General features: G+C 45.9%; 2 long non-coding RNA genes across 4 annotated transcripts in view; one reads left to right on the forward strand and one right to left on the reverse strand.

Annotated features, from left to right (window-relative positions):
* The window catches only part of LOC108387968 (uncharacterized), an 86,231-nt gene extending 85,364 nt beyond the window's left edge, over nt 1-867 (reverse strand). For 2 of the 3 annotated variants that reach the window (XR_012132662.1, XR_012132661.1), the window contains exon 1: nt 644-867. This is a non-coding gene — a long non-coding RNA (uncharacterized lncRNA). The remainder of the gene's footprint in view (nt 1-643) is intronic. The other variant, XR_012132663.1, reaches the window with a different exon arrangement.
* A 4,071-nt stretch (nt 868-4,938) lies between these two features.
* Nucleotides 4,939-27,909, forward strand: LOC140850023 (uncharacterized). The gene is made up of 3 exons (XR_012132664.1): nt 4,939-6,859; nt 25,156-25,283; nt 26,607-27,909. It is a non-coding gene; the product is annotated as an uncharacterized lncRNA (long non-coding RNA).

Raw genomic sequence — 27,909 nt, forward strand, 5'->3', positions numbered from 1 at the left:
TCTCCTCTGTCAGTGGATCCCAGTTAATTACCACAGTAGGGTCACCAGAGAGCAAAAGGAGGGAGACAGATGCTTCCCATTCTTGTTTGCCTGCTCCTCCTACCAAGTTCACTGAAATAGCGCTGCTTCACCCAGCCAGCAGCAGCAACCAGTTTCAGCAGCAACTGGTTCCAGGTTCCAGGGGTCTTCTGCTCTCCTGACGTGCCTGCATCAGCCGCCTTGGACTCAGAGGTCCGGTTCCCCGCCCTTCAGCCCCGCCCTGAGCTCTTGGGGTACCTGCACCAGCCAGTCAGCGCCGCCCTCCCGGGGAATTCCAGCGAAGCCCCTCCCCTGGGTTCTGAGTCCCGACAGCCTCAGTCTCTTCCCCTTGTTCCTCCAGCCGTGGGGCAGCATCTGCTTCCTGCTGTAGCTGCGTCTTACCTCACATGCCCTTCTTTTGTGTCAGTTTTCCAAGCCCTGTAACCAATTTCTCATATTAAACTATCTCTGTTAAAATAACTGGTACGCTTTCTGTTTTCCTGACTAGAACAGAGAGAGCAGCTGCTGGGAAGCCCCCACTAATGTCCAGCTCGATTACAACTTTAGAGCCACTGCTGATCATTGTGACTATAATGCTAATAATGACCGCCATTTACTGACTTACCTGGGACTGTCATACACCATGTGACAAGCTTTGAGTGCATTAGGAAAGACTGAATATACAGAAGGACAGAGGCCGGCCCATGTGAGACAACTGAACGCCGACCCACAGCCTCTGCAGCAACCGGCACAGGAAACCAGACCACAGTGATCCGCCCAGGACCAGCAGGACTCCGGCACTGGCTGCCAGCATCCCTAATTTTTGCCCGTGCTTCCGACTCAGAACCAATCAGGGAAAACCAAATATGTTCCCCAAACCAATCATATAAGAATGCCCCGTTTCTGTTTAGCCCGCCAATCAGAGCGCACCTGAAGCCTTCCCTTTCTGGGCTGTAAAGCTTTCCTACTCCTCTGCTTGATTACGAATCTCTGCAAACTCAGCCATGGTGGCTGGTTCCCTTGCTAAAGCAAGCTCTGTTCGTTCTCATTCGGATGATTTCTTTCCACAATTAGGCTTATTCCTTACTATCGTCCAGCAAACCAGACATAATTATGTCCACTTTACAGATGAGAAAACTTCCCCAATCACTTCCCCAAGTATATAACAATTAAGTGACAGATCCAGGATTCAAGCCCGGGTAAATCTGACTGCAAATACTGAACTGGCCCTGTTATACCCTCTATCCTGGCACTTGGCCTCTGTCCTGGCATTCCCCACCTATTATTGTTTCCTACTTCAATTTTATCTTAACAAGGCTGTCTCCCTGAGCAGCCAGGGCACTTCTCAAAGTTAGGCTGTAACTCACAAACGTTGCGTTCTCAGCCCTTCCTCAAGGCATGACCCCTGGCTGATGCTCCTAAACGTCACTCATACGGCACTGAGGAAATGTCTCTGGCTCTCCTCCCTGGACAGGTGGTTGAGAACCACCTTGAGAAGGAAACCAGAACTGTTGAGTGAACAGTCTTGGATGTCCTAAACCCTCTCACTATCTTCCTGGTCGGTGATGTGAACTGTGGACACGAATTTGGACGCCATCTGTGCATTGATGGGGCTTACAAGCTGGTATCAGTGGGGCCAGAGATCTGAAAGAAGCAGAAGCCAAAGCACTCTTGTGCTGTATCTGCCTAAGGTCAAAACACAAAGTTGTCCATGTCTGAAAATCAGCCATCAGAGTCAGTTAGAATTTTGCAGCTATATGAAGTAGGTGGTTGCCGCATTCACCTCCTCCCCACACCCGGACTTCTCTGGCGCTGCTGTGAAAACGCCTGTTTGAGGACCTGGAGGAGGCAAAGACCAAAAAGCCCTGCCCCATCCTGGAATCTGCAATGCGGGGAGGACCCTCTGACACCCCCGCCGGCCACCAGGTGGCACTAGTGCTGAGCTAACGCGGGCTCTGGCCTTCTGCCCAACCTTCCAGAAAAGGCCACCTCATTTATCAAGAGAGGCCAGTCATAGGATGTAAAATAAAAACTGGAGCTGGAAATGGGACTGCTCTTATAATTCCACAGTGAGCCTTTTATGTCATTGCGACTTTCATCATTAATAGGACATCTGTTCCACCCCAGAGGCCTGAATTAGCGGTGGTTTAAGGACTAAAACCAGCCTCATGTTTAGACAAGGTCAGTGGGGCTTTCAGAGAAATGTGCTGAGCTATTTCCCAGCAGGATCAATGTGAACGCAGTGTTTCTTTGATGGGCTTCTGTTGCTCTGGGCTTTCAAAGTTACAGGTTTTCTAAGCATCACAGTTTAATTACATAATTATACAAACATAATACTGAATAAAGTACCAAGTAAACAAAAATGACATCAACATTTCCCACGTTACCAGCTGTCGGAGACCGTCTGCTGTAGGCTAAAGGATGGTTGTTAGCATTGAACATGGGTTTGAGTCACAGCTCTGCCTGTTCCCAACTGCACATCCCTGGCCACGTTCTTTCATCTCTCAAAAGCCTGTTTCTTTATTAAATCAGGATGGTAAGGTATATTTCATAGAACAGTGAGTGTTAAAGGATGTGACTGAGAGCTGTAAATGCCTAGTACAGTGTATGGCTCACAGTAAGTGTATAGTAAATAAAAACCCCTTTCTCTGCCCCCCAAATGGCAGGGTTTCGCATGGGTAATTAAAGTGAATGAGCCACACTTTTGCAGCCTGCATGCCCAGGATTTTATTCCTTGAAAATTTCTTATCCACCATTCCCTGTTAGCGTGCAGGCTTTGAAATATAGCTACCTAGGGCAGAGAGCTGTGGGGGGGGAGGGGGGCTTTTGTTTAAAATGCAGACCTCCGCGATCCCGGGTCTGTACTAGCACCTCCTACGTGGCTTGCTTTCAAAAGCCTCGCACTGTCCTGAAGACAAGCCCTCTGCTGAGCCCTGCACGAGGACTGGTGCACCTGCCAGCATCCTTGCTGCTTTTGCTTTATTACCTTAGAAACATGGACGTCCAATTGTGGATTTGGTCTAGTTTCAGCCAGGCAAACAAATGCAAGGACAAAGTGTGGTTTCGAAATACCTGAGACTCCTTTCCAGGTCTGCAGAAGGACAGAATCCATGCTGGCTTCTCATGTTCTCCTAAACACACAGCCAGAAAGCCGGGTGGGAGCCAGGTGCTGTGGGTCTGGTGTGGGGCAAAGGGGAAAGCCCTTGACTGGGATTCTGCGGACATGGGGTCAAGACCTGGTTCTACTTCTGTTTATAATAAACAATTTGCCTGGTCTTTGTCCTGGGTTCCTGGGACAAAGCTTCTAAAACCTTTGGACTTTCCCACGAGAGGCGGGTCTATGATCCACCTGAGTTTCTGGTAATGAGTTGGCTTAGGAAGAAGGCTGGTAACCAGAAAGACCAACCCTGTGACTAGCCGGTTGGGGCTTTGAGCCTGGGGAGGGGTGGGTGACTGGAGAGTGAGTTATCGATCACACCTATGTGATGAAATCCCAGGGAAAGTTCTGGACCCTCGGTGGTCAGCACGTTGATGTGTTATAACAGAGGGTGATACTATCTGATTCCATCAGGAGAAGACAAGGGTCCCAGATTCACCACCATCCCCACCCTCACCTTATGTGTCTTCATAGGTTGGTCCTGATTTATATCCTTTAGAATAAAGCTATAATTGTAAGCATAAAATTTTCCCAAGTGTTTGGAGTCATCTACAGGTGATCAAACCTAAGGGAGGTCATGGGGATCCCTTAAATTTGTTAGCTATTTGGTTAGAAGTGGGGTGGCCTGGGGCCCCCACTGGCAGATGACATCTAAGTGGGGACAATTTTGTTGGGGACCATGCCTTTGACTTGTGAGGTCTGTGTGAACTCCAGATGGATAATGCAGACCTGAACTGACTCTTATGAGCAAGTCCTTTCCCTCCTCATTGCTAGGCAGGCATCTCTCGCCAGTTCAGTATGAAAAAGCAGAACTGAAATGGGCTGGTGCCCGTTTTGTGCTGGGGTGCCAGCGTATGCAAAGTGGAAATCCTCTCCCATTCCCCACCCACCTGCTCCTCCTGTGGGAACTTGGACAGTTCCCAGTCTCAGTGGGGCCTTAATGGAAGCCACTACCCATTGCCCTGAGAAGAAACCTGGGGGTTGCTCTATTCCTTAACCCCTACTTCCAGTCTGCTAATGAGTTCCACTCATCCTGCCCCCTCAAGATTCTTCTCAAAGCCCTTTCCTCTTCTCCCCACACTTTGGCGCTGACCCTTGTTCAGGCCCAGAGAAGGTCCAAGTCTGTGGGTGAGCCTCCAGCTAAATACACATTTGTTCAGAAAACTGGGGGGCTGAGACCACAGCCTGGGGAGTGGGGCATCAGTGACTTCAGCTTGAAGAGATGAGGAAGGTCAGGCTACCAGTGGCTCTGTCTCTCTGCCAAACATGTCTTGGTAAAGCAAGGGGCTACACCTGAGCCTCAGATCTTGTACCAGTTTTATTCAGAGCAGTATCACTTTTACCTTTTATCCAATTATCCCCAATTCCGCTTCAGTTATCCCTAGACTTTGGACCTGAAGCCATCAGAGAACAGATGAGGATGGACTTTGTGAAGGTAAGTGTGCAGAGGGGACGGTGGAGAGAAGCTGGAGCCCAGGACCTGCCGTCGCCATGGCAACAGAGGACCACAGGCTCCACCCACTGGAAATCTCCTGACTCTTGCAGTGAAAGGCAGATAATTCAAGAGTTTAACCTAATGTCATTGCAATTAGAGTGATTATCTGAGCAACTTGCCAGAGAATCAAAATGAGGTCTCCATGCTCAATGAGGCATATTCTCCAACCACACATCACCCCATGAATATGGGGAGAGAGAGAGAAATAGACTGGGAACGGGAGTCTCCTGACAGGACCAGAAGACAAAAGGACACGGTGAGTAAGGGAGCAGAAGGGAGCAGAATGCAGCTCACAGGACCAAAGCTCCTCTTGATCCCAGCCACCGGGACATTCCTGTGTGTGCCCTCCAGAGGTCCACAAACCTGCCCTGGCCATTTAATAGATGCCTCACCCCAAACTAGGCACTGGGGCAAGAAAACAAATACATAAATAATCTCCGTCCTTAAAGTATAGTTTGGAGAAGACAAATATGAAAAGGGATTGAGAATCTAGACGAAAGAGACAGGAACCATTTATAATCAAGTTCCCACATTTGGGACCAGTACCCTTACCTGCTATTTTTCCTATTTGGTTACTTATTTAATCCTCAGAACATCTTGGTGAAACAATTATTGTATCTCCATTTTACAGATGAAGTAACTGAGGGTGAGAGTTTAAATCACTTGCCCAAGCCACATGGCTATTATTAGGCAGAGCTAGGATTCAAATGGAGATCTTCGATTCCAAAATTTTACGTTCCCTTCATTATACCATTCTCCCTGCAAAATATTACCCCTTCCCCCCTCAGCTTAATGCCATCTGCCCCGAAGCTCTGCCCACACCCTTTATCTTCATCTCCGACCTCTCGTTGTCCCAGGCATACCTCACATAATGTTATCAGTTTCCCGTCCCATGCACAGGCCATGAGGATTTGTTAGTTGGAAAAAGAGCAAAACCATTTTCCAGGTAAAAAAAAAATCGTTGCCCTCCCCAAAGGTTTAGAATGAGGAAAAATACCTATGATTAACATTATAATATAAAGACGAAGGTGGCTGAAGGATAAGCCTTCCCTGCTGGGTGAGCTCCCCGTTCTGGAAGAAAGCTGATGGCCTTGCATCCCAGGTTTGTGAAGCCTGAGCTACTCGCCGTAGCCTAACCATAAGCTCTCCGGGAGCCCGGCAGCTCTTCCTGCCCACAAGAGAGGAAGTCGGGAAAGAGACTGTAATGGAGAAAGTGAGAGAGTTGAATTCTGGGATGGCGAGAGATTGCGCGAGGGTAACTCAGAAAGCAGAAGGCTGAAGGGTGAAGTGGAAGTGGCTCCGGGAAAGAGACAGGGGAGGAAAGAGAGCAAAAGAGATAGGGAGTGGGGAGCAAGGAAAAGAAGAGGATTTCTCAAAACCCAGAGTGAGGGATTGATTGAGTGGTGACCTACTTTTCTGTATCGTCCAACTTTTTCTAGAGGTTATGAAGAGAAGGCATTAGACGTGGAGACACTGAGACCCAATACCCTTCCTAGAGAATTTAGTAACAATACCACAGGACCAACTATTTCTGCTTTTTCTTGTTTACTTTTAAGGAGGCATGCACATTACTGTGTTGCTGTTCTGATCATCAGTCTCTTAAGATGCTCTCTAAACATCTGTTTGCTGAATAACAGCACTTCGTGGCGTCCCCAGTTGGACTTATTCCCAAACAAATTGGGGACCTCTGCCATGGGAGCTAAACCAGGAAAGGGGTGATCTGTCCCCTTAAGGGAGTATCCACTGTGAGCTGCACCTGTTCTGGAGGCAGAGGGAAATGCAGGGAAAGAGCAGGCACGGGTCCTGCCCTCTGTGGGCTTCCAGTGGGACAGAGAGCTGGGGCACCCACAGCTGTGACTGGGCAATCAAGTGGGCAGTGGTGTCCTTCACAGAAACGGTGCACGGAGGACGAGCAGGTCTGGAGAAGATGGGGCAGGTGAGTCCTGTGTTCAACGGGCTGAGCTCAGGCGAGTGCTATGTCCAGTAGGTGGCCAGGGAAATAGATCTGCACCTCAAGAGAGAAATCTGGCTGGAGATGAAAACTGAAGCCACAGGAATGGACCGTCCAGGGAACCAGAAAAGAAGGCAGCCTGGGAAGCAGCTCATCTCTATTTGGATGAATAATTGATTCTACGAATAGGTACTGAATACATCAATGGGAATGTTGAGTTGGAAGCTACAGCAACAAGGTAAGTTGGCACAAGATCCCCACAGTCGTCCAAGTGTCAATGTGGCAGGGTGCCAGGCTCCCCTTGCCCCTTCGGCTGTCTTCTCAACAATTTCTAGCTTGGCAATGCCCTGCCAAAAAGTCTGCCTAGAAGTGAATGCAATATCACTGGTATAGAGGGAAAGACAACCTTCCCCTCTCTCATTCTAGATGTTTATACTCCCATTATTGCAGCTCAAACTTGTACTAAGCTTTCTGGCTACACATCACACTGATGACTCATGGTGGCTTTGCTGCCTGTATTCGTTTCCTATGGTTGACATAATAAAGTACCACCCTGGTGGTACAACAGGAATTTATTCCCTCTCAGTTCTGGAGGCTGGAAATCCAGAATCAAGGTGTCAGCAGGGCCATGCTCTCTCTGAAACACGCAGAGGAGAATCCTTCCTTGTGTCTTCCTAGCTTGGGGTGGTGGCCACCAATCCTCGGCATTCCCTGCCTGACAGCTGCCTCGCTCCGACCTCTGCCTCTGCCATCATTTGATGTTCTCCTGCTGTATCTGTGTCCAGATTTCCCCCTTCTTATAAAGAGATCATGCATATCAGATTAGGGTCCACCCTAATAACTTGACCATAACTTGATAACATCTGCACAAAAACCTTATTTCCAAACTAGGTCTCATTCACAGGTATGGGGTTAGAACCTGAATATACCTTTGTTGGGAGACAAAGTCCAACCTCTAACACCACCAGATAAAACCTCCCAACTCTCGCTTGCTGCTCTTTCCCTCCTAAGCCTCACTGACCACCAGGCATAAGTCTCAGTTTCCCTTGGTGCCGAGAAAGTCAGAGCAAGCGCCCTGGTGAAGGGCGCCGCTGAGAATGTGAAAGCCGCAGGGCTTCTTGGGTGGTCGGTCCGGTCTATAACCTCAAAGCGAGGAACCAGAGGAGACGTGGCTCATTCACACTCTGTCTCAAGTTTCTAGCTTCGTGCCCTGCCTCTCTCCACCTCCGTCCCGGTCTCTCTTTCTGTGTCTGTCCCTGTGCCTCTCCGTCTCTCCTTTCTCGTCTTTTTCCCCTTCACACATGGGCTCCAGTGAGCTCATGCCCGCACACCCTCACACGCACCACCCTGCCTGCGTCAGCACAGACGCAGAGGAGACAGGCAAGGAGTCACACAAAGGAAACCCCGAGAGGCAGCTGGACACCCACCACGGTTTGAATCTCCAGGGTCAAGAAAGCACTGGAAACTGGTGATGAAAGACACTGACACTGCTGCCAGATGTCCAACATCATGACTAATTGATCTTTTTCTCAGCTTCAAATGAGGAATGGAGCTTCCAGGAGAAAAAAAAAGGCTCCTAAAAACTGAATGAGCCCTCAATTAGTTGCACAGTGTCGGATTCATGATTTTCGAAAAGGAGTTGTGCCAGAACACTGAGCAGGTTGCTTAACTCAAAAGACTGTTCTAGTTCTTGTCCTGTGGTTTGGAGAATGGGGAAGTCAGCCAGCGCACTGTTTGGTTGATGAGATGTGTGCCGCCCTTTGGTCTATGAAGCAAGCAAATCCAACATTAACACCCCCCAGAATTATTCAGAGCACGAGTTCTTGCTTGGAAAAGTAGTAATATTTGCTATAAATAAATACATCTATTACTTGATTATTTCGACTTAGGAAATGATTATTATTTAATTATGTAATCAGGTTTAGGAATAGGCTGTCTCTCAAACTGAAAACCATCAACAAGGTGGAAAGGCAAATATCTCTGATTCTTCATTTCTTCCCTAAATCCAGTTCTGCTGCAAGTCCCGTGAGCTCTTCCTCCACGGTGAGTCCAAAGCTCATGCGTTTCTTCTCATCACCCCCACTGCCGGCAGCATGTCTGAGCCCTCCTCCCAGCCAGGTGGACGGATGCAAAATCTTTGCTGGCTTCCTGCCCCGCCCCTTCATGCTCCCTTACGGACCATTAGCCAGGGAGCAGCCAGCATAACATCTGAATAATGTAAATGAGATTATGTTCCACCCATAAAATCCTTCAATTGCTGTAGGATAAGAACCAAATTAACTGTGGCCTGGCTGCCTCTCTGGCCCTCCTATTCTCTCTACAACCTCGACAGCCTTCATTTAGGTCCTGAGGTGCAGCAAGCCTGCTCAGATGGAGAGTATTTGCACTTGCTATTCTTTTTGCCCAGAAAGATCTTTTCCCTGCTTGACACATTTCTGGCTCTTTCTCATGATTAGTTCTCAGACTGAACACCAGCCACTCAGAGCAGCCTTATCTCCACAGCCCCTACTAACACAATTTCCCCATCACCTTGCTTTGTTTTCTTCAAAGCACTCGTCAAAATCTAAAATAATTCATCTGCTTTCACGTTTCTCTTCCCTCCATGAAAGCAGAAAGTCCGTCTATCTTTGAAATCACCGAATCCCCAGAACCTAGAACAGCACCAGACCTACGGCGAAGTACTGAACGTTTGTTGAGTGAACGAATGAAAAAGTACTTTAACTGTTATGGCAGACTGAGGGTTAATAGCTCCAGTCTGTGGGAATCTTTATTATTTAGCAAGGAAAACAGAAGGAGGCCCAAAGAAGGCTGCAGAAGCTACGAGTCAGAAGCTAAGAAAACATTCTCAGTCCAGATAACAATACTTGGACAGCGGCCTTTTTCTTTCTCTGACATTGAATGTCAAGCAGGATGTTAGGCCAAAGGACAGGGGATTTGAATCTGCAGATGAGATAGATAACAAAGAAGAGGTCAAAAAAGGAGACAGGGCTCTGTAGCCAGACTGAGTGATCCAAGGAGAGGAGCTGTTTCATTTTCTGACCCCTCCAGCTAGCACTAATGAGAACAGGAATAAATCAGCATTGTTTGCTTCCTAACACTGACTCATCTCCTGCTGCTCCCCTTTTCTCCCTGTTATCTTGTTCCTGGAAGAAATGAGTAAAATTAAAGTAGAACCAGAAGAGAGAAACAGGAGGAAGTCGGGAGATTGAGGAGGAGGGAGAATATGGCATGATAGCAACAGAGTATCTCTCTGGTAAGGGATAGGATAGAGGGTGTGATTTTTAATTTTTCTAAAATAAACACGTTACCTGTATAATTTAAAAAATTTTAAACATTTCTGTTTTTAAATATTAGTTTAAAATTTTATATTATAACAAAAAGAAACCCGATCATGAAGTACAACCTACGTACGTACGACATCCCACAGATGCGGAATGCCATCCATTCCCGCGAACGACCACCTGACCCGGGGCTGCAACGGTGTCGGTACGGTGATCCCATTGATATCTCCCCAAGTCAGCGTGGGGTTGATGAAAAGCCAAACGGCCATACAAGCTCAGGGCAGGAGAAAGGAGGACTAGAAAGGCAAGCCACAGACATTTCATCTACGTCCCCGAGGAGAGCAAAGTGGTTCACAGGCTCCCTGCTCGCAGCAGGCACTGACACCGGTTGCCCACAAGGGGGCAGAATCCAACTAGTCGCCCGCTCGGCCCAGAGGGAGCTGCGCGGACCGAGTTAAGTCCTCGCAGCACCACCCAGCTTCCCGGAGGAGGAAAGGCGCCCCCAAAGACAAGCCCACCTGGAAGTACCAGAGCTATGACTTTTGAGGTCAGATTCAGGACCCCCTCGAATCCCCAGATCCCAACAGATCAAGGGAATCAGACTCTACTTCCTCCTAAATCTCTGGTCCTCAAACTTAGCTTGACAAAGAGACAGTGCGACACTCACTGAAGATCGATTCTGAATGATCGTCTCCGAGCCCACCTCCGTGGTTTGTTTTCTTTAGCTGTATTTGTGAACAATACCATGAACACCCACCGCCCCACACGTACACACATGCACACGTACTCGCTTTTCCCCTGGTTGTGAACCCACGAACACACTAGGCTTGCTTTTTTTAAAAAATATAGTTGATACATAATATTACATTGGTTTCAGTGTACATACAACATGGCGATTCGATAATTATACATACATTACTAAGAGCTCACCATGGTAAGTGTAGTTTCCCCCTGCTCCCACACCAAGATGCTACAGTTTGATTCATTATATTCTCTATGCTGTACTTCCATTCCTGTGACTGATTAATTTTACAATTTGAAATTTGTGCCTCTTTTTATCCCCTTCACCTGTTTCACCCACCTCACCCACCTGCTTCCCCTGAGGTAACCAACAGTCTAGTGTTAGCATTGATGGGTCTGTTTTGTTTGTGTGTGTGTTTTCTAAATTAAACAGAGTTGAAATCACGTGGTATTTGCCTTTCTCTGTCTGACTTATTTCACTTAACACACCGTGCTGGCCTTTCTCTAGAATCAATGGTTCTCAGACTTCATATGTGTCAGAATCACCAGGAAGGTTGTAAAAACACAGATTGTTAGGTACCACGCCTCGAGTTTCTGACTTCAGAGGACTGAGTGGTATTGATGCTGCTGGCTGGGGGCCCCCCACACTCTGAGAACCACCATCATCATTAACACGGTACAGAGGGATTTGTCTCTGGTCATGTCATTATCCTTAGGCACGTGAAATAGCTCAGAAACACCAACCAAATAAGGAAAAAGGACTAATGCCTGGTGAGACTACTGTGTGCTGCATGCTCTGCACTCATTATCTGAGTCTGTTTAATCTGCACAAACCCCTGGGAAGTTGGTATTATTCTCCCCACTTTCAAATGAGAAAACAATGGGTTATTTGACCATGGCCATTACCTAGCAAGTGTCAGAGCCTGGATCTGATCTGGTTTCAAAGTTCATGCTGACTATTCTACCTCCCACGTGAAAAGTGGATGAACTGAAATGAACAGAAGTGTCAGAATAAGTGGTGTTTAAACAAAATGAGAAAGTTAGCCATGTAGGAAAGCTCTGCAGTCACTGTTGGTGTCAGAGCTGGAAATGAGGCTGCCCCTGTAGCCCGTGAACCACACAGCTCTTGGAAGGATGGCCAGACTAAGCAAAGAGTTCACTGATGTTGAAGACAAAGTAGCTACGGGCAGGCATAACTGCTTCACAGAAGACTATACATTATTCAGAACAGAAAGGAATTTCTATTTTGGCGTTCTGAGAAGAAGTGGTATTTGTACAAAAGGGTGTTGGGGATGTTTGTTAAAAAGCTTTTTGCAGATCAGAAATCCCCAAGCGGAGGCTTGATGAATGCGAAAAGCAGAAAAACAAAATGTGGTGCAAAGCTTAAATGCCCGAGAAACTGATTAACACCCCTTACAGATTTTAGGTTCCTGCCTTAAAATGGAAGTGTTTGTTTCCTTAAGCAGTTCCTTTCTGTTTTATTAGGCAAACAGTAGGCATTTTGATTCTGACTTTTTTGGGTAGTAAGTGTGTGTGTGTGTGTGTGTGTGTGTGTGTGTGTGTGTGTGTGTGTGTGTGTGTGTGTGTGTGTCAGAAGGGAGACTTTCATTTCAAACTAATGTACCATGAGGAAATGTATTTTTTGCATGAAATAATTTTGATATCCGAAACAGACTCATAGCTGGTATGTCGTGCACAACAGTTAAATGGATTTTCATTAATAGCAATAATCAGTGTGAAAAACCCTAATTTCAACACATTTGGTAACACAATTTAAATCAACAAGCAGAGCCTCCTCAAACAAGGCATTGCCTTCCAGAAATGTGCCATTTAATGGAGTAGTATGATAGACTGTTAATAATTATGGCAACTATTATGGAGTGAATGTTTGTATCCTCCCAAAATTCTCATCTTGAGATCCTGACCCTCAAAGGAGTAGTCTTAGGAGGTGGGGCCTTTGGGAGGTGATTAGGTGATGAGACTAGAACCTTGATGAATGGGGTTAGTGCCCTTATAAGAAGAAACACCGGAGATGACTTTTCTCCTGGGCATGTGAGGACACAATGAGCAGGCAGCCGTCTGCAGTAGGAAGCGGGCCCTTCCCAGACACCAGCTCTGCTGCCCCTTGAGCTGGGCCTTCCCAGCCCCGGAACCGTGAGGAACCCGTCTGCTGTTGAAGCCGCCCAGTCTGGGATCGCTTCTTTGACTGAGACAGTAACCGTGACCCCGCTAGGAAAGAAGCCCCACAAACTGCTTCTTTTTTCATATCCTCTCCTGTGTCTCCTAGTCCCGTTCTGGCTTTTCCTCTGCCAGCTGCCATTTAAACACTTCCAACTCTCCTAGTGTCCGTGTTGCACCGGACTCTCATTTACCTGACACACAGAGACCTGGTTTATCCTCTAAGTTAAAGGCAAGCTGATGCTCCCTCTCAAAGCCTTGCACGGATCTTCACTGCCTGCAAAGTGGACGTGATGCTAGCTGTCAAAGTCTTCCGCAATTCAGTTGCAAACCGCCACCCACCTTGTCCCCTTCAGCCCGTGTGAGCCTCAACCCCAGGCTAGCTGATGGGCACTTGCTGTCCCTGAACCCACTGCAGAGCTTCCCACTTAAAAGCCAAGGGCACCGACTGTACCACTTGTTTACTGTTCAGCATAGGCTGCCAGGAGATATTACTTAGTCTCATGGCTTGTCAGGATTCCCAAGAGGAATCCTATTCAGAATAGCTAGACGGAACTGGGCGTGAAAGGCCTTCTGGCATCTCTGCTGGGCTCTTCAGATTAATTAGTGGCTTTTCAACACAGACCTCCACTCAAATGCACCTTGTGATTATGGCTTATTTCTCCTAGTCTGCCTCTTGCTTTGGCATGCTGTTTGGGTCAATTGGCTACTTGTTTCTAACAAAGGTAAAATAAGAGAGTCGATTTCCTCTGGTCTCTCAACAGCGTTTGAGGTCATTGTTCCAGACTGATAACAATAAAGTCAAATAGCAGCATACATACAAACTGTAAAATGCTTTTCTTATTCCTCTTTCTCACCACCATAGTGGCTGATTAGCCATTCAGTTCTGTTTAGGAAAATGATTACATTTAATTAAGTGTTATTCTGAGATCAGAAACAACAAGCGCTGGCAAAGTGGGATAGGTGGGTCCCACCCTCCAATGCTGCTCCCCAGCAACAACTGCATATATACAACATACATTGTTTATTTAAGAGCTGATGAGCCTCAGGAAACTTCGGCTGTTCGTCCATACTTTTGCTATAATTGATTTCCAAGTTGGCAAAATTAGAGAATCACTATCATGCTGGGTTTTTGGAACTCAAAATAGTTGAATGATTTCAGAGAGAAATTGCTTAGAATTGCTGCTCTGGAGAGTGGTGGAGGAGTCCTCATGGGTGTTCAGGGTTTTAATTTTAGTATTTCAGACTCAGATTATTTTAGATTTCTGGATTTTAGTATTTCAGGATTTTCTTATTTTAGAAGTTTTGCTTTTACACAAATATTTCTGAAATCCTGTTGGAGACAAAACCTCACTCACAGGAGTATAATGACTAATCAGCCTTGGTCTCCTCCTGCCACCCACTATTTCCGGTGCCTCAGCGTATGTGTGTGTGTGTGTGTGTGTGTGTGTGTGTGTGTGTGTGTGTGTGTGTGTGTGTGTGTGTCAGAAGGGAGACTTTCCATTCAAACTAATGTACCATGAGGAAATGTATCTTTTGCATGAAATAATTTTGATATCCGAAACAGACTCATAGCTGGTATGTCGTGCACAACAGTTAAATGGATTTTCATTAATAGCAATAATCAGTGTGAAAACCCCTAATTTCAACACATTTGGTAACACAATTTAAATCAACAAGCAGAGCCTCCTCAAACAAGGCATTGCCTTCCAGAAATGTGCCATTTAATGGAGTAGTATGATAGACTGTTAATAATTATGGTAACTATTATGGAGTGAATGTTTGTATCCTCCCAAAATTCTCATCTTGAGATCCTGACCCTCAAAGGAGTAGTCTTAGGAGGTGGGGCCTTTGGGAGGTGATTAGGTGATGAGACTAGAACCTTGATGAATGGGGTTAGTGCCCTTATAAGAAGAAACACCGGAGATGACTTTTCTCCTGGGCATGTGAGGACACAATGAGCAGGCAGCCGTCTGCAGTAGGAAGCGGGCCCTTCCCAGACACCAGCTCTGCTGCCCCTTGAGCTGGGCCTTCCCAGCCCCGGAACCGTGAGGAACCCGTCTGCTGTTGAAGCCGCCCAGTCTGGGATCGCTTCTTTGACTGAGACAGTAACCGTGACCCCGCTAGGAAAGAAGCCCCACAAACTGCTTCTTTTTTCATATCCTCTCCTGTGTCTCCTAGTCCCGTTCTGGCTTTTCCTCTGCCAGCTGCCATTTAAACACTTCCAACTCTCCTAGTGTCCGTGTTGCACCGGACTCTCATTTACCTGACACACAGAGACCTGGTTTATCCTCTAAGTTAAAGGCAAGCTGATGCTCCCTCTCAAAGCCTTGCACGGATCTTCACTGCCTGCAAAGTGGACGTGATGCTAGCTGTCAAAGTCTTCCGCAATTCAGTTGCAAACCGCCACCCACCTTGTCCCCTTCAGCCCGTGTGAGCCTCAACCCCAGGCTAGCTGATGGGCACTTGCTGTCCCTGAACCCACTGCAGAGCTTCCCACTTAAAAGCCAAGGGCACCGACTGTACCACTTGTTTACTGTTCAGCATAGGCTGCCAGGAGATATTACTTAGTCTCATGGCTTGTCAGGATTCCCAAGAGGAATCCTATTCAGAATAGCTAGACGGAACTGGGCGTGAAAGGCCTTCTGGCATCTCTGCTGGGCTCTTCAGATTAATTAGTGGCTTTTCAACACAGACCTCCACTCAAATGCACCTTGTGATTATGGCTTATTTCTCCTAGTCTGCCTCTTGCTTTGGCATGCTGTTTGGGTCAATTGGCTACTTGTTTCTAACAAAGGTAAAATAAGAGAGTCGATTTCCTCTGGTCTCTCAACAGCGTTTGAGGTCATTGTTCCAGACTGATAACAATAAAGTCAAATAGCAGCATACATACAAACTGTAAAATGCTTTTCTTATTCCTCTTTCTCACCACCATAGTGGCTGATTAGCCATTCAGTTCTGTTTAGGAAAATGATTACATTTAATTAAGTGTTATTCTGAGATCAGAAACAACAAGCGCTGGCAAAGTGGGATAGGTGGGTCCCACCCTCCAATGCTGCTCCCCAGCAACAACTGCATATATACAACATACATTGTTTATTTAAGAGCTGATGAGCCTCAGGAAACTTCGGCTGTTCGTCCATACTTTTGCTATAATTGATTTCCAAGTTGGCAAAATTAGAGAATCACTATCATGCTGGGTTTTTGGAACTCAAAATAGTTGAATGATTTCAGAGAGAAATTGCTTAGAATTGCTGCTCTGGAGAGTGGTGGAGGAGTCCTCATGGGTGTTCAGGGTTTTAATTTTAGTATTTCAGACTCAGATTATTTTAGATTTCTGGATTTTAGTATTTCAGGATTTTCTTATTTTAGAAGTTTTGCTTTTACACAAATATTTCTGAAATCCTGTTGGAGACAAAACCTCACTCACAGGAGTATAATGACTAATCAGCCTTGGTCTCCTCCTGCCACCCACTATTTCCGGTGCCTCAGCGTATGTGTGTGTGTGTGTGTGTGTGTGTGTGTGTGTGTGTGTGTGTGTGTGTGTGTGTGTCCTAAATTAGGAACTTCCAAAATCTAAAAAGTCATTGATGCTGCCCTCTGCTCCCCAGCCCACTGCTTCAAGTCCAGACCCTTATCCAGACATGTAAGCTCTCCAACAGGTGACCTAATGGGGACCCAGGTCTCTCCCTGCTCAGGTCCCCTTGCTGCCTCTAGGTCCCAGTTACAGTCCTGCCCCCTGCCCTACATACTTGCTTTGATCCATTTTGACAGTTGCTAAAAAGCTAACAAGCAATTACTGATCACCTACTATGCATCTTTTTCCTCTAAACCTGACATTTTCATACTTAATCCTCATGCCAATGCCACCAGGTATTTTTCAACTGAGGAATGAGATTCAGAAACTTGTGATACAGTAATAAGTATTGGGTTATCTGGGACTCTAAAACTTCAAGTCTTCTCACTACATATGTTCTCCTGCTCTTGGTGTCTATTTGATGCTCAATTTCACCTCTACAAATTCTACTCCTGCTCAAAGCCAGAACTCACTACCTACTTCCTGCTAAAACCTTCTCCTTACTCTTCACAATACATTGCCTTCCTTGGAATCATAGCACATACTGCTACTTTTGTATTTTACATAGGGTCTTGAATTTTCTGTATTTCATGCATGTATGTGGTACTTGGTCAGCTAGTCTGAAAGCTCCTTAAAGCAGGAACCATGAGTTGCCAGGGGTGTTTACTTGATACAATGTACAGAGTAGGTGCTAAAGAGCTATCTGTTAAGGAACATGGCACTACCAGATGTATCTAAGTCCACTGTTGCCACAGTCCCTCCCCTGCAGTTGAAATAATTCAGAACACCCCGCTAGCTTAAAAGAAAAGCAGACAGATGCTTAACAAAAAAGAAGTTTTTTGGAGAGGAGAGAGGCAAGGAGTCAAACTTTGGAGGTATTTTAGAAGCTTGTTCTATCTTTGATGATTACTATAAAGGATAAAAAGTAAAAAGAGATCCATGATTATAATTCAGGGTTACATGGAGATTAGGACTAGAGCTGTGTGGCACATCCTTCTAGGAAAATACCCGTGATAAACGGCGCAACTGAGAATATTAGTCTCAGTTGCCTACAAACGCATATTTAGCACCTACTCTGTATAGACTCCATTGGGACTACTAAGTGGTATAAAAGCCTTTGAGTAAACTCAAACTGTGAGTGAAGGCCACAGAAACATACGAAGTGCCAGGTGCATGCCATCCGCGCTAGGCTGCTTACATTATGCCCCTTGTAACATCTTTGCCTTTTACAACTTTGCAGTGAGGCAAAACCAGACCGAACCAAAAACTACTGAATGCAACAAATTTGTGGGTTACTCGTTTGTGACAAAATTGACTGATAAGAATCAAAGGATATGTGTTGAGCTTCGTGCTAGGGATTGTAGAAGAAATGAGAAATTTAAGACATGGCCCCTGCCCTCAAAAAGCGAAATACCTACTTTAAAGCAAGACTTAAGTTTTATGGAATGTTTAAATGTGCTTTAAAAGACTAGCAGAATCAGTGTGAAATTATATTCTTCTGAGTGTGATTACATGGAAGTATTTTAGAGATTAAAAATACTAGTATGGACACAGGTGTTTAGGAGAGGTGGCGTTAACAGTAAATCCCCTGAGATGGCCCATCAGAAAGCAAAGCCAACTGTGGGTAAGGCTGGGTTTGCGCCCATTTCTACTTTCATAATCCAGCTTTCGCCAGACACCAGGGGTCTCTTCTAAGAGTTTCACAAGTGTTCTACTTTTACCTGAAGACTTAACAATGGAGAACAATTTCAAAGCCAGGCAAGAGCCATCTGACTAGAAAAGAGCCAGCCTGAAAAGTGGGAGAAGCTGAGGACACCATTCTCCTACGGATTCCATTTCTACAGAGACCCATCCAGTGAGAGATACCCAGCCAATCTGCAGGGTATTAAAAGGTGTAGACACAGTCACTCTTCGCTGTGACTCATAGAACTGAGTCAGTGTATTATTCATGGGGCAGCTTCTAATTTTTATGGTTTTAAAGCCCACAAATGCAGCCTATGGCAAGAGCAGCTGTTTTAGGCTGCCATTTAAAAGCCTGTCTGAAATCGTACGTGTGTCTTATTTTAACAGTTCCCAAAATGTTTCAGCTCATGAGCTTGCTGAAAACTGGTCCCACACAGTTGTCGTCATTATCCCTGTAACCTGCAGGAATCCAGCAGCCCAGGCAATACCTCCCGGATGAGTCGGGCATGTGGAACAGATGTGCAGAGTTCCTTCGCCCCCGGAGCACAGCGTCTCCCTGGGGGCAAGTTGACTTTCTCAGCTCTGCTGACCCCTGGAGAGGGAAATAACGATCTCTCCCAGTGACTGAAACACAGAACCAGCCGTAGAAGCAAAACGAATTCAACCGCTGAAGAGTCAGCTGCCCAGTGACAAGCGTTGTCCTCTCACTGTAGGAGGAGGAAAAGCACAGAAGTCCAGGGTCTACATCCAAGTCAAGGATGAATGAATGAATGAAGCCACAGTTCTCTAAAGATGCTGACTGACAGGGTGAAAGAGGCATCTTAATGACACAAGCTGCCATTACTGAACATTGTTATGTGCCAGCCACGCTTTTAAGGACTTTACCTGTATTATCTCATTTTGCCCTCCCAAGCCTCTGGGGTATAGACCATTATTATCCCCATTGTACAGAGAAATAGATAACTCACCTCACTTGACTTGAAATCACAAGAGGCTCAGGTTATAAAGATGTGAACTGAGGCATTCTTCCTCCAAGCTCTTGAACTCAGTGCCCTACAGCCAGATTCACAAAACATTTAGGACACGTACAGAGAAAGCACTGCATATTCACTCAAGGTCCCTTGGGCAGGAATTATAAATGGCTTGCGTTCTAGTGGGACTGGCCAATGGCTGCGGCCAAGACTGTGGCTCAGCAGGAGGAGCATGAGAGCCGTCAGCCCAGGACACAAACAGGAGGACAAAGGAGGGGAAGCTAAAACTTCCTGCAGAAGGTGCGGCTCCAAGAAATTTTGAAACATCGTGTAAATTAGAATTGGAGATGCATGTGGCAGATTGATTGCAAAAATGTCCACAATCTTTCACTCCTACCTGTATCCTTACCCCTTGCAGCTCTTCTCATGAAAAGGTTGAATCTGATTCTCAATGTCTTGAGTCTGTGGCCAAAAGTGTGCCATGGAAATGTTGTGCCAGTTCCAAGCTGAGGATTCACATGGTTTTTCTCTCTTAAACTTTGCCACCGACATGTGACAAGCCTGGCTGGTCTCCAGATGATGACATGCCAAGTGGTACAGTCACCCACATCACCCCAGGTAAAATTCCATCAACCATCAGACATAAGAATGGACCCGCAATAGACCAGCCGTCTCCCAGGCAAACCACCGACACCTTACTTGAACCCGGAGTGAGCTCAGCCGAGGTCAGCCGAGCGTGGCCCAGATTAACGGAACTGCGCAGCTGACCTCTAGTCTCCTGAGCAGAAGTCAAGGTTTACGGTTATATGCCCCTGAGGTTCTGTGGTTGTTTGTTATACTGCTGTATTATCATAATAGAGGTAGGCAGACCCTCTCCATAGAACAAAAACCAGTGTGATACAAACCACACGGTGGTCTCTTTACACGTTGCTCATTTTAGTGGAGAAAACAGGATGCTTCCGTTGGTCCACACAGCCTTTCTCAGACTTGGCACTATTGGCATTTGGGGCCTGATCATTCTCAAGGTGGACTATTCTGTGCACCATATGATGTTTAGCAGCATCCATGGCCTCTACCCACTAGATGCCAGCAGCACCCCCAGTTTTGACAACAAAAATGTTTCCACACTGTCAAATGTCCTCTAGAGGGCAAAATCACTCCCAGTGGAGACACCCTGGTCCAGAAACCAAAGCAAAGAAGTTCAACTATCGAATATAACACAGTCTTCCCAACCTGGTCATATTTTCTATAAAACAGTTCCAGTGGTAGACCAAGTTCGGGCCCCATGTGAACACAGTGCCTTCGGTGAGAACGTGTGGTATTGGACTAGTCAGAGCCAGGTGGGGCTCAACAGAGAGCCTCTGTGAGCTGTTTCAGCTCATGTAAAAGCCTGCTCTGGGGAGGGCAGGTGTTGACTCAGCATACCGTGTGCTGTCCATACAGGGATGTTCAAAGAAAGCAGAAACTAAAATGCAGAGAGGCAGGAATCACAAGTCATCGCATAGATCAGACCACTGGCATCCAAAGATTTCTTCCAGTTTCTCTGTGGCTTAAACTCCTGTCCCTGGTGCATTGTTTTTCACATGTAGGTTGTTGCGCAAAAGAACAGTTCATGATCCCATTCCCATGCATATCTGGATATTTACATGATGGTCCAGAGAGTGCAAGTCTCCTGTCTTATCAGACAGTTTCTTAATTCAGGGCTAAGAAAGATGGTTAGAAATTCTCCTGTTCCAAAGCTAAAGTTTAAATGAACATCTCCAATCATAATTGTGCTTTCCAGAAGCTAATTCCACCTCATGAGAGAACCCCACAGCCAGGTCTCAGAAAAACTTGTACACCCCAGCTTAATCAGCCCATTCACTTGTTCCCAAAGACAGAAAACAGTGTAAGAAGAAGGCTGTGCAGATCAACGGAGGCATCCTGTTTTCTCTACTGTAACTCACCGATGACGCACACATTTCATTGATTAGCATATTTGAGACTTGTATCCTTTGGGGCCTCAAATCAATTGCTTACCTTTCCCACAACTCCATTTTCCTCTAATTAAAAAAATAACAGTATAACCTTTACTTTTCCTGCTTCATGGGAAAAACTGATAGATTCAACATAAATGATAATGTGTTTCGCAAATCCATGAAAAATATAGAGAACATCCATTAAGAAAAAGAAGGGCAAATACAAGTTGAAGCTATCTTGAACTCTAAAGTTTAGCATCCCCCAGGCAACTCTGTCTTCCCGATTTATTTAGTTTCCCAGGGGAACTGTGCCCAGCCGTGCATTTTAGGAGTGCTTCAGAAAAAAAGGCGAAGTCATAGATTCTTGGCGTCTCTGTGTTGGACGCAGCCAGACTTTATGAAAGTGAGCTATTAATTCACTCTCTCTGTGATTCAATTGTTATTTTTCCTGCAGGGCTTTGTGGTGATGGTTCAGGTTTATGAACACAGGAGTATATTGGGGCAGAGAGGAGAGAAGAGGGTTTGAGAGTTGAGGTGAGGTTCCCTCTATGGCTGTTTTGGGGAATTCACACCAAGTCTATGTGTTAGCCAGGACCAATTAACCACAGGTTTCAACAAGTATGACTCCTATGGTGGGACAAGCAATGCAAAGAATGTCTCCACTGGCCAATGGCGAAGGATGCTGCAGAATGCACCATCAGAGGCAGCTGTGCATTACTTGCAAGGCTAGGTGACAACCCCAACATGTCCTGAGCCCAGCAGTCCATCTAGGGGCAGCAGGTGATGCTCAAGGGTACTTGACACCCAGATGAGTCCACACTCAAAGGGGCTGCAGATGCTAAACTAGAAAAAAAGAGGGAAGGCTTGCCCTTGCCCATATCATGCCCACAGTCCAATCGCCCTCTCCTTGTCTCTGCAAACCTACAAATACACTGAGAGGGAAATGACAGTCTGCATGCGTATAGTGCCTTGCCAAACTCAGCACTTTTTCATAAATTATCTTGTTTGAACCTCTAACATACATAGGAGAGAGATCATAATCCAGATTTTTTAAATGAGGAAACTGAGGTCACTGAAGACCTGGCTTGTGGTTACAGGGTAAATGCACAGAGGCATCAGGGTTGGAACACAGTTCTACTGACTCCAAACCATGAGCTCTTCCATCCACATTTGCTTCTCCAAGCAGACCTAGAACATTCGAAACCATGGGTGATGTTTCAGAGAGGCAACAGCTATTCACATCACCTTCACCTCCCCTGACTCTTGTTCGACCCACTCCAGCCCTAAGGAAGCTGGTGTCCACTGCTAAGGTGACCTATTCAGAAACCTAATGCAAACAGGTGAGGCCACAGCATTCCTTTCCTGTGACATGGAAGTCCTAGTGGTCTCATCTATTTCTCTGAGCGTCACTGACCACCCAGTAATACAACTGATAACAATGAACAAACGCTGACTGATTTAATGTGGCAAATGACACGAGTAACAGTTCACCAGTCCTAACTGGTTAAAATGCACCACGAGGTAGGTTTGCTATGCATGGTTAGGGGTTGAGCTCTGTGGGGTTGCCCAGCCCAGGTGTGAACAGAGCCCAAGTCCAGCCTGTGATACCCTTCAGCCAGCCTTGCTCCCTGGCACAGGACTGTGTTCACTCTCTATAATGTTGCATATCAGTCGGCCCCTCACTTCTAGAAGGTAGCATCCACCCGCAAGGTGGCCTTTTCCTAATTCACACCTGTGTGCCCAGTGGGCAACAGCAGCGTGGTGCTACACCTGTATCGCATTTACCACAACCCTGCTGGGTAGATAACATTATCATCATTTTACAGGTGAGGCAAGCAAAGCTTAGAGGTTAAATGATTCAACTGAAGCCTCACGGCTGGTAAATAAAAAAGCCACACTACAAATCCCAGGAGCATAACCATGGTCTCAGGGTCCTTCCCAAGGATGGTCTGTCGAGCTCTCCCCCAGTGACATGTTAACTATTCCCATACCCATCAGGTGCCATTGTGAGTGAACTTCTGAAATTTTATTCAATGAAGCAACCTCAAGATAATCATCAGAAAAAACTATTTAAATGCTTCCTGCTTACAGATCTGAGCCAAGATCCTCAGCACAATTTTCGTAGGTGATGGAAAGTCACACTTTATCATTCCTATTTCCCAAGAGAACTAGAGAAACAAAATCAGTGCCACTTTTTCAGTGCAGCAATGAGTTTTGGCTACCCTTCCTCCCATCTCCATAATTAAATATCCTTCCTTCTCAGCTGCTGTCACAGTAACAGCTTGGGTCACGTGGCTGTTATTGTACAATCTGCTTATGGAGCTGTTTGCAACCCTCACTCCAAGGCATCGTGACAGCTCATTTAGAATCCATGAAACATTTATTAACGGAGAGATAACCATGAGGCACAATCTCCTGATTGGAATTCTCTGGTTCCCTGGCAAGGGTGAGAGCAGGGGGCGCGGAATACCTCACAGTTAGGGCTGGGAGGCCCTGTTGTGTTGGGGAAGGAGTCCACTCTTGGAATTTCGAGCTAAGAAGCGTCAAGCCCTCCTTTCCAGCCATGTGTTGTAAGCAAGTAAAGAAACCTTGCTGAGTCTCCATTCTTTCAAGAGGTTGTTGTGAGGCTTAAAGATAGTGACAGTAAAAGGCCCGACCCCTGGGAAGGACTTAATAACCAGCAGCCATTATAAATGAGAAGGTTGTAAAGGTGGGAAGTGGAGTGAAACAAAAAGAAAATTAAGACTTAAGGCTGCCCCTGAGGAGATAGGATTATTTAACCTAGCAGCTGTTTTGAAGCAGAAGTACTTTGAAACACAGACAGTGTGAGCAGTAGGAGAAAAAAAACAGGAAGGAAAAGATAGAGAGCTGTAGGGAATGTGTGAGGGTGTTTTGTTTTTTTTTGTTTTTTATTTTGTTTTGTTACCAAAATCGTAACTAAGGGACTGTCTTGCGATATCTTCTCTGTTGATCTTCCGTTCAGTGTATGATCTCATTTTTATGGCATAGGTGGTCCTGCTAGAAGCAGGCCAACAGTAGCCTGTATGGTGCCTGGTTTCTACAAAGACCTTGTTAAATAATTACTGAATGAATGAATGAATGAAAAGTAACTCTTTAATGGACCTAATGACCCCATAAGAACACTTGGGCTCTATGAAAAAGGGAGAAACTAATGCTTAATTTCTTCCTTCCGTGTCCTAGTTTCTGACATCTAAATGCGTTAAAGATTCGTCTTGGCAAAAGCATTTGGAAAAAAAAAAAAAAAAGCAGAAATGTCCAGATGGATCTGACATGGGTGACAATCCCCAGAAGAGAAAAAGTTCAAAGATTGATGTATAGACCTCCTCCCTCCAGTCTCTGCCAGTAGAGTCTCATCCAACACTTTTCCGTTAGAATTGTTTACAGCCAGAAAAATGAAACTGGCCCCAGGCTTATTCCAGCTCCACTTGGCCAGCTCCCGTGGTGGCCGAGGCCAGGGCGGCCGCAGGGGGCAGGGCTGTGCATGGCCACTGGGAGCAGAGCTCATCCCCAACTGTGCTCTCCCTTCCCTCCCGCCCTCCTTCTGTCCTTCCATTTCTTTTTTCTTCTCTCCAACACCTTCCTCTTTTTTCTCTCTTTCCTTCTTCCTTCTTTGACCTTTTCTTTCTCATCTTTCTTTGCCTGTGCTCTGGGATTGTCATTTGACATCAGTGTTACTCAATAATGTGCTGCTTTTTGCTGAAGTTGCCTTGTCACCCTGGGTCCCCGAAGACTCCGCCTGTAGGTGCACATTCAAGATATTACATGACTTGTCCATTTAAACTCCACAGCTGTGAGGGCCAGAAACATTTACATGAATTTCCCTCCTCGGGAAAATCTGCCCTAAGTCATCCTGTCCTATTCCACCTTGACCAAGATGACACCAACTTCTCTCGTCCAAGACTTTTATTATAGACTGATGTCACCAAGGGCATTGGCCTGATTACCCCACATACAAAATAACTGCATTTTTCTCTGCTATCCTATAGCTCTGATGTGTTGCTTACCTTATCCTGCCCTGTGTCACAGATTGTAGCTACCAGGCATTGAAAACTAGCTATAGGCTCAGGGCTGCTCCAGGGTTGCTCACACAAATTATCTTTACTCCTCACCATCCCATTTTACAGATGAAGTAAATCATTTTACAGAGATCCCGCCCAAGGTCACACAGCTGATCAATGGTGGAGCTGGGAATTGAAAGCAGTTGTGTCAGACTCCGGATCGCTTTCTATTACATCAGGCTATCACAGAAGAGGTAAGGCCTTGGGCATGTGTATTCACAGTCATTCATTCAAAAGCATTTATGTGTGTAGAGCAGGCACCAGGCATGATGCTGAGAGTCTGGTATGGGAGGTGGACAAGTAATCCAGGGCTTAGGCAGCACCAAAGCAGCAGGTAAGCATTCGTTTTCGAAGAACATCTACGTATCTCATCTATGAGATTCTAAACTTTTTGAATGTGTGTGTGTGTGTGTGTCCGACAATTCACTTTTTGCTATGTGAGTAAGGTTTCTGCTTTAAGGAAGCAGGCTGAAGTGTATATAGACTCTCCTAGTGCTTTCTGGTATTATCTTCATTGGCACTACCTAATTCTTACCTTCTTTTTAAAAGTATGGGAGCTTAGCTCTGGAGAGAGAAAGCCATCTGCTAGGAGTCATCCAGCAAAATAGTGGCAGGGCCAGGATGAGAAGGCAGGGTTATTTTCCTCTTGTCCGCATGGAGCTAGAGACCCGGGTCCCTTGGCTGCCATCACGCTCCATCATTTTCCGTGCGTTCCCTCCCTGACTTAGTTGTCAACATTTAATTCTGGGTGGTTTCCAGGCTGCAGTCTTCAACCCCAGGTCAGCAGAAGCCTGTGAGTTGCAGTGAGAAATTTCAAATCCGACACTTGCCAGCCCCATCCAGCTCCGGGTGGGAAATGTCCCTGCCCTCATCCATGTTTAATGTCACAGTCAGTCTAGCGGAACAGATCACCTCCAGGTAAAGTCATTCAGAACGAGGGTTTGTCATTTTAGTGCCATTCAACCGAGACAGATACGAGGCCACACTCACTCACTGGCCCTGGACATCCCAGGGTGTGGGGCTTGGGACAAAGGACAAGGGCCGGTTTCCCTGCACCTCTTCCCGCCCCACCCCAGGGTAGTCAGACGAGTCCACCATGATGACAAGCCCCTGTCAGTTTCCTGGGCTCAGCCCTCAAGAACACCAGACCTGCAGTTCTACTCCTGACTCTCCTCTAACTAGCTGTGTAACTATGAACTGCTCAACATGTCATCACCCCACTTTCTTTATCTATAGATGGGAGCAGTAGCCCTATATTGCAGCTTGACTTTTGAGTACCAAGTGAGATAATCATGAAAGTGCTTTGAAAATAACTCACTACAGAAGCATCAAGTGCCAAATTTTTAGGTTCTATTAGACAAATGCCTGATTTCCTTCAGGATACAAAATACTGGGTAGGTGGGGTGTTTAGTATCCAGACATAGAGAAAATAACTTTCTTGGCAGATAGCTGTTTAGGCATCATCGCACGCGGGAAGCTTGTCATTCTGAGTGACCTGCTTTTCTTCATCTTCACAGAGGACAGAATGGGAGGAAACTGTTGTCAGCAATAAACACCACACATTCCTTCCTTTCTTCCTTCAAAGAACATTTATTAAGCACTGAGATGTAACAAGCATTGTGCTGAGTTAAGGGCTAGGAATATGGAGATTTATGTGAACTTACATCTCTAAACACTGAGAAAAAAGTCCGGAAGGAAACCCATCAGAATATTCCTTCCTCACGCTGTTCCTTCCTTCATGAAATTAACTTCACAAAAGTCGAAGTCCTGAGCCAAGGGAACTCGACGTGGGCACCTCCGGCTCAGTGGCGTCTGCTGTGCATCCTCAGGCAGCCTGCTTCGCGAGGCCGAGACGAACACCAAACACGCCGTGGACCAGCTGAAGCAGCATAGCTCTATCTCCCTGTCAACCCTTTTTACCTTTGAGGAAACTTTTCCACATAGATTGAAGAATCCCCTTCCTTTCTCCTTTGTCTGAACTGGTCACACGTCCATCCTAAATCACCGGTAAAAGAGACAGTATCACTGGTCTAGACCAGTAGTTCTCAGAGTATGCTCCAGGGAACCCTGTGGGTTCCTCTCAGAGGGATCTGTGAGGTCAAACCTGTGTTCATAACACTACTAAAATGTTTTTCCCTTTTTCATTCTCATTCTCTCACAAGTGTACAGAGAGTACAAAAAGCTTATAGATATAACGCTACCACTTTTTTTTCTTTTTTTAGATTTTGTGCCTCTCTCTTTCACCCACTCACCCTTCCCCCTCCCCCATGGTAACCACCAGCCACTTCCCAGGGTCTATGAGTTTATTGCTGTTTTGTTTGTAGATTCCACAAGTAGGTGGCTTATTTCAATTAACATGATACCCTCTAGGTCCAGTCATGTTTTGGTAAATGTCAGAACTTCTTTCTTTTCTATGGCTGAATAATCTTCTTTATCTATTCATCTATTGGGGGACACTTGGGTTGCTTCCATATCTTGGCTGTTGTAAATAATGCAGCAATAAACATAGGGGTGCGTGTAGCTGTTTATATCAGAGATTTTGTTTTCTTCATGTAAATTCCTAGTGTCTGCACCAATGTACATTCCCACCAATGCTGTAGGCTTTGCCACTTTTTGAGTTTTGGTGTATCACCACATCAGAACATCAAGAATTATTTTTAAAAGTCATTAAAGTACTCCTCACTTTTCTAACCTACCTGCAAGACCACATTTTTCCTTCCTATTTTCTTAACCAAAGTGACGTTTCATAACAGATTGAATGTGGAACAGATATGAAAGTCCAGCTGTCTATGAAGCCAGACAATAAAAATATTTGCAAAT

Source organism: Manis javanica, chromosome 6 (assembly GCF_040802235.1).
Source record: "Manis javanica isolate MJ-LG chromosome 6, MJ_LKY, whole genome shotgun sequence".
Classification (NCBI taxonomy): Eukaryota; Metazoa; Chordata; class Mammalia; order Pholidota; family Manidae; genus Manis; species Manis javanica.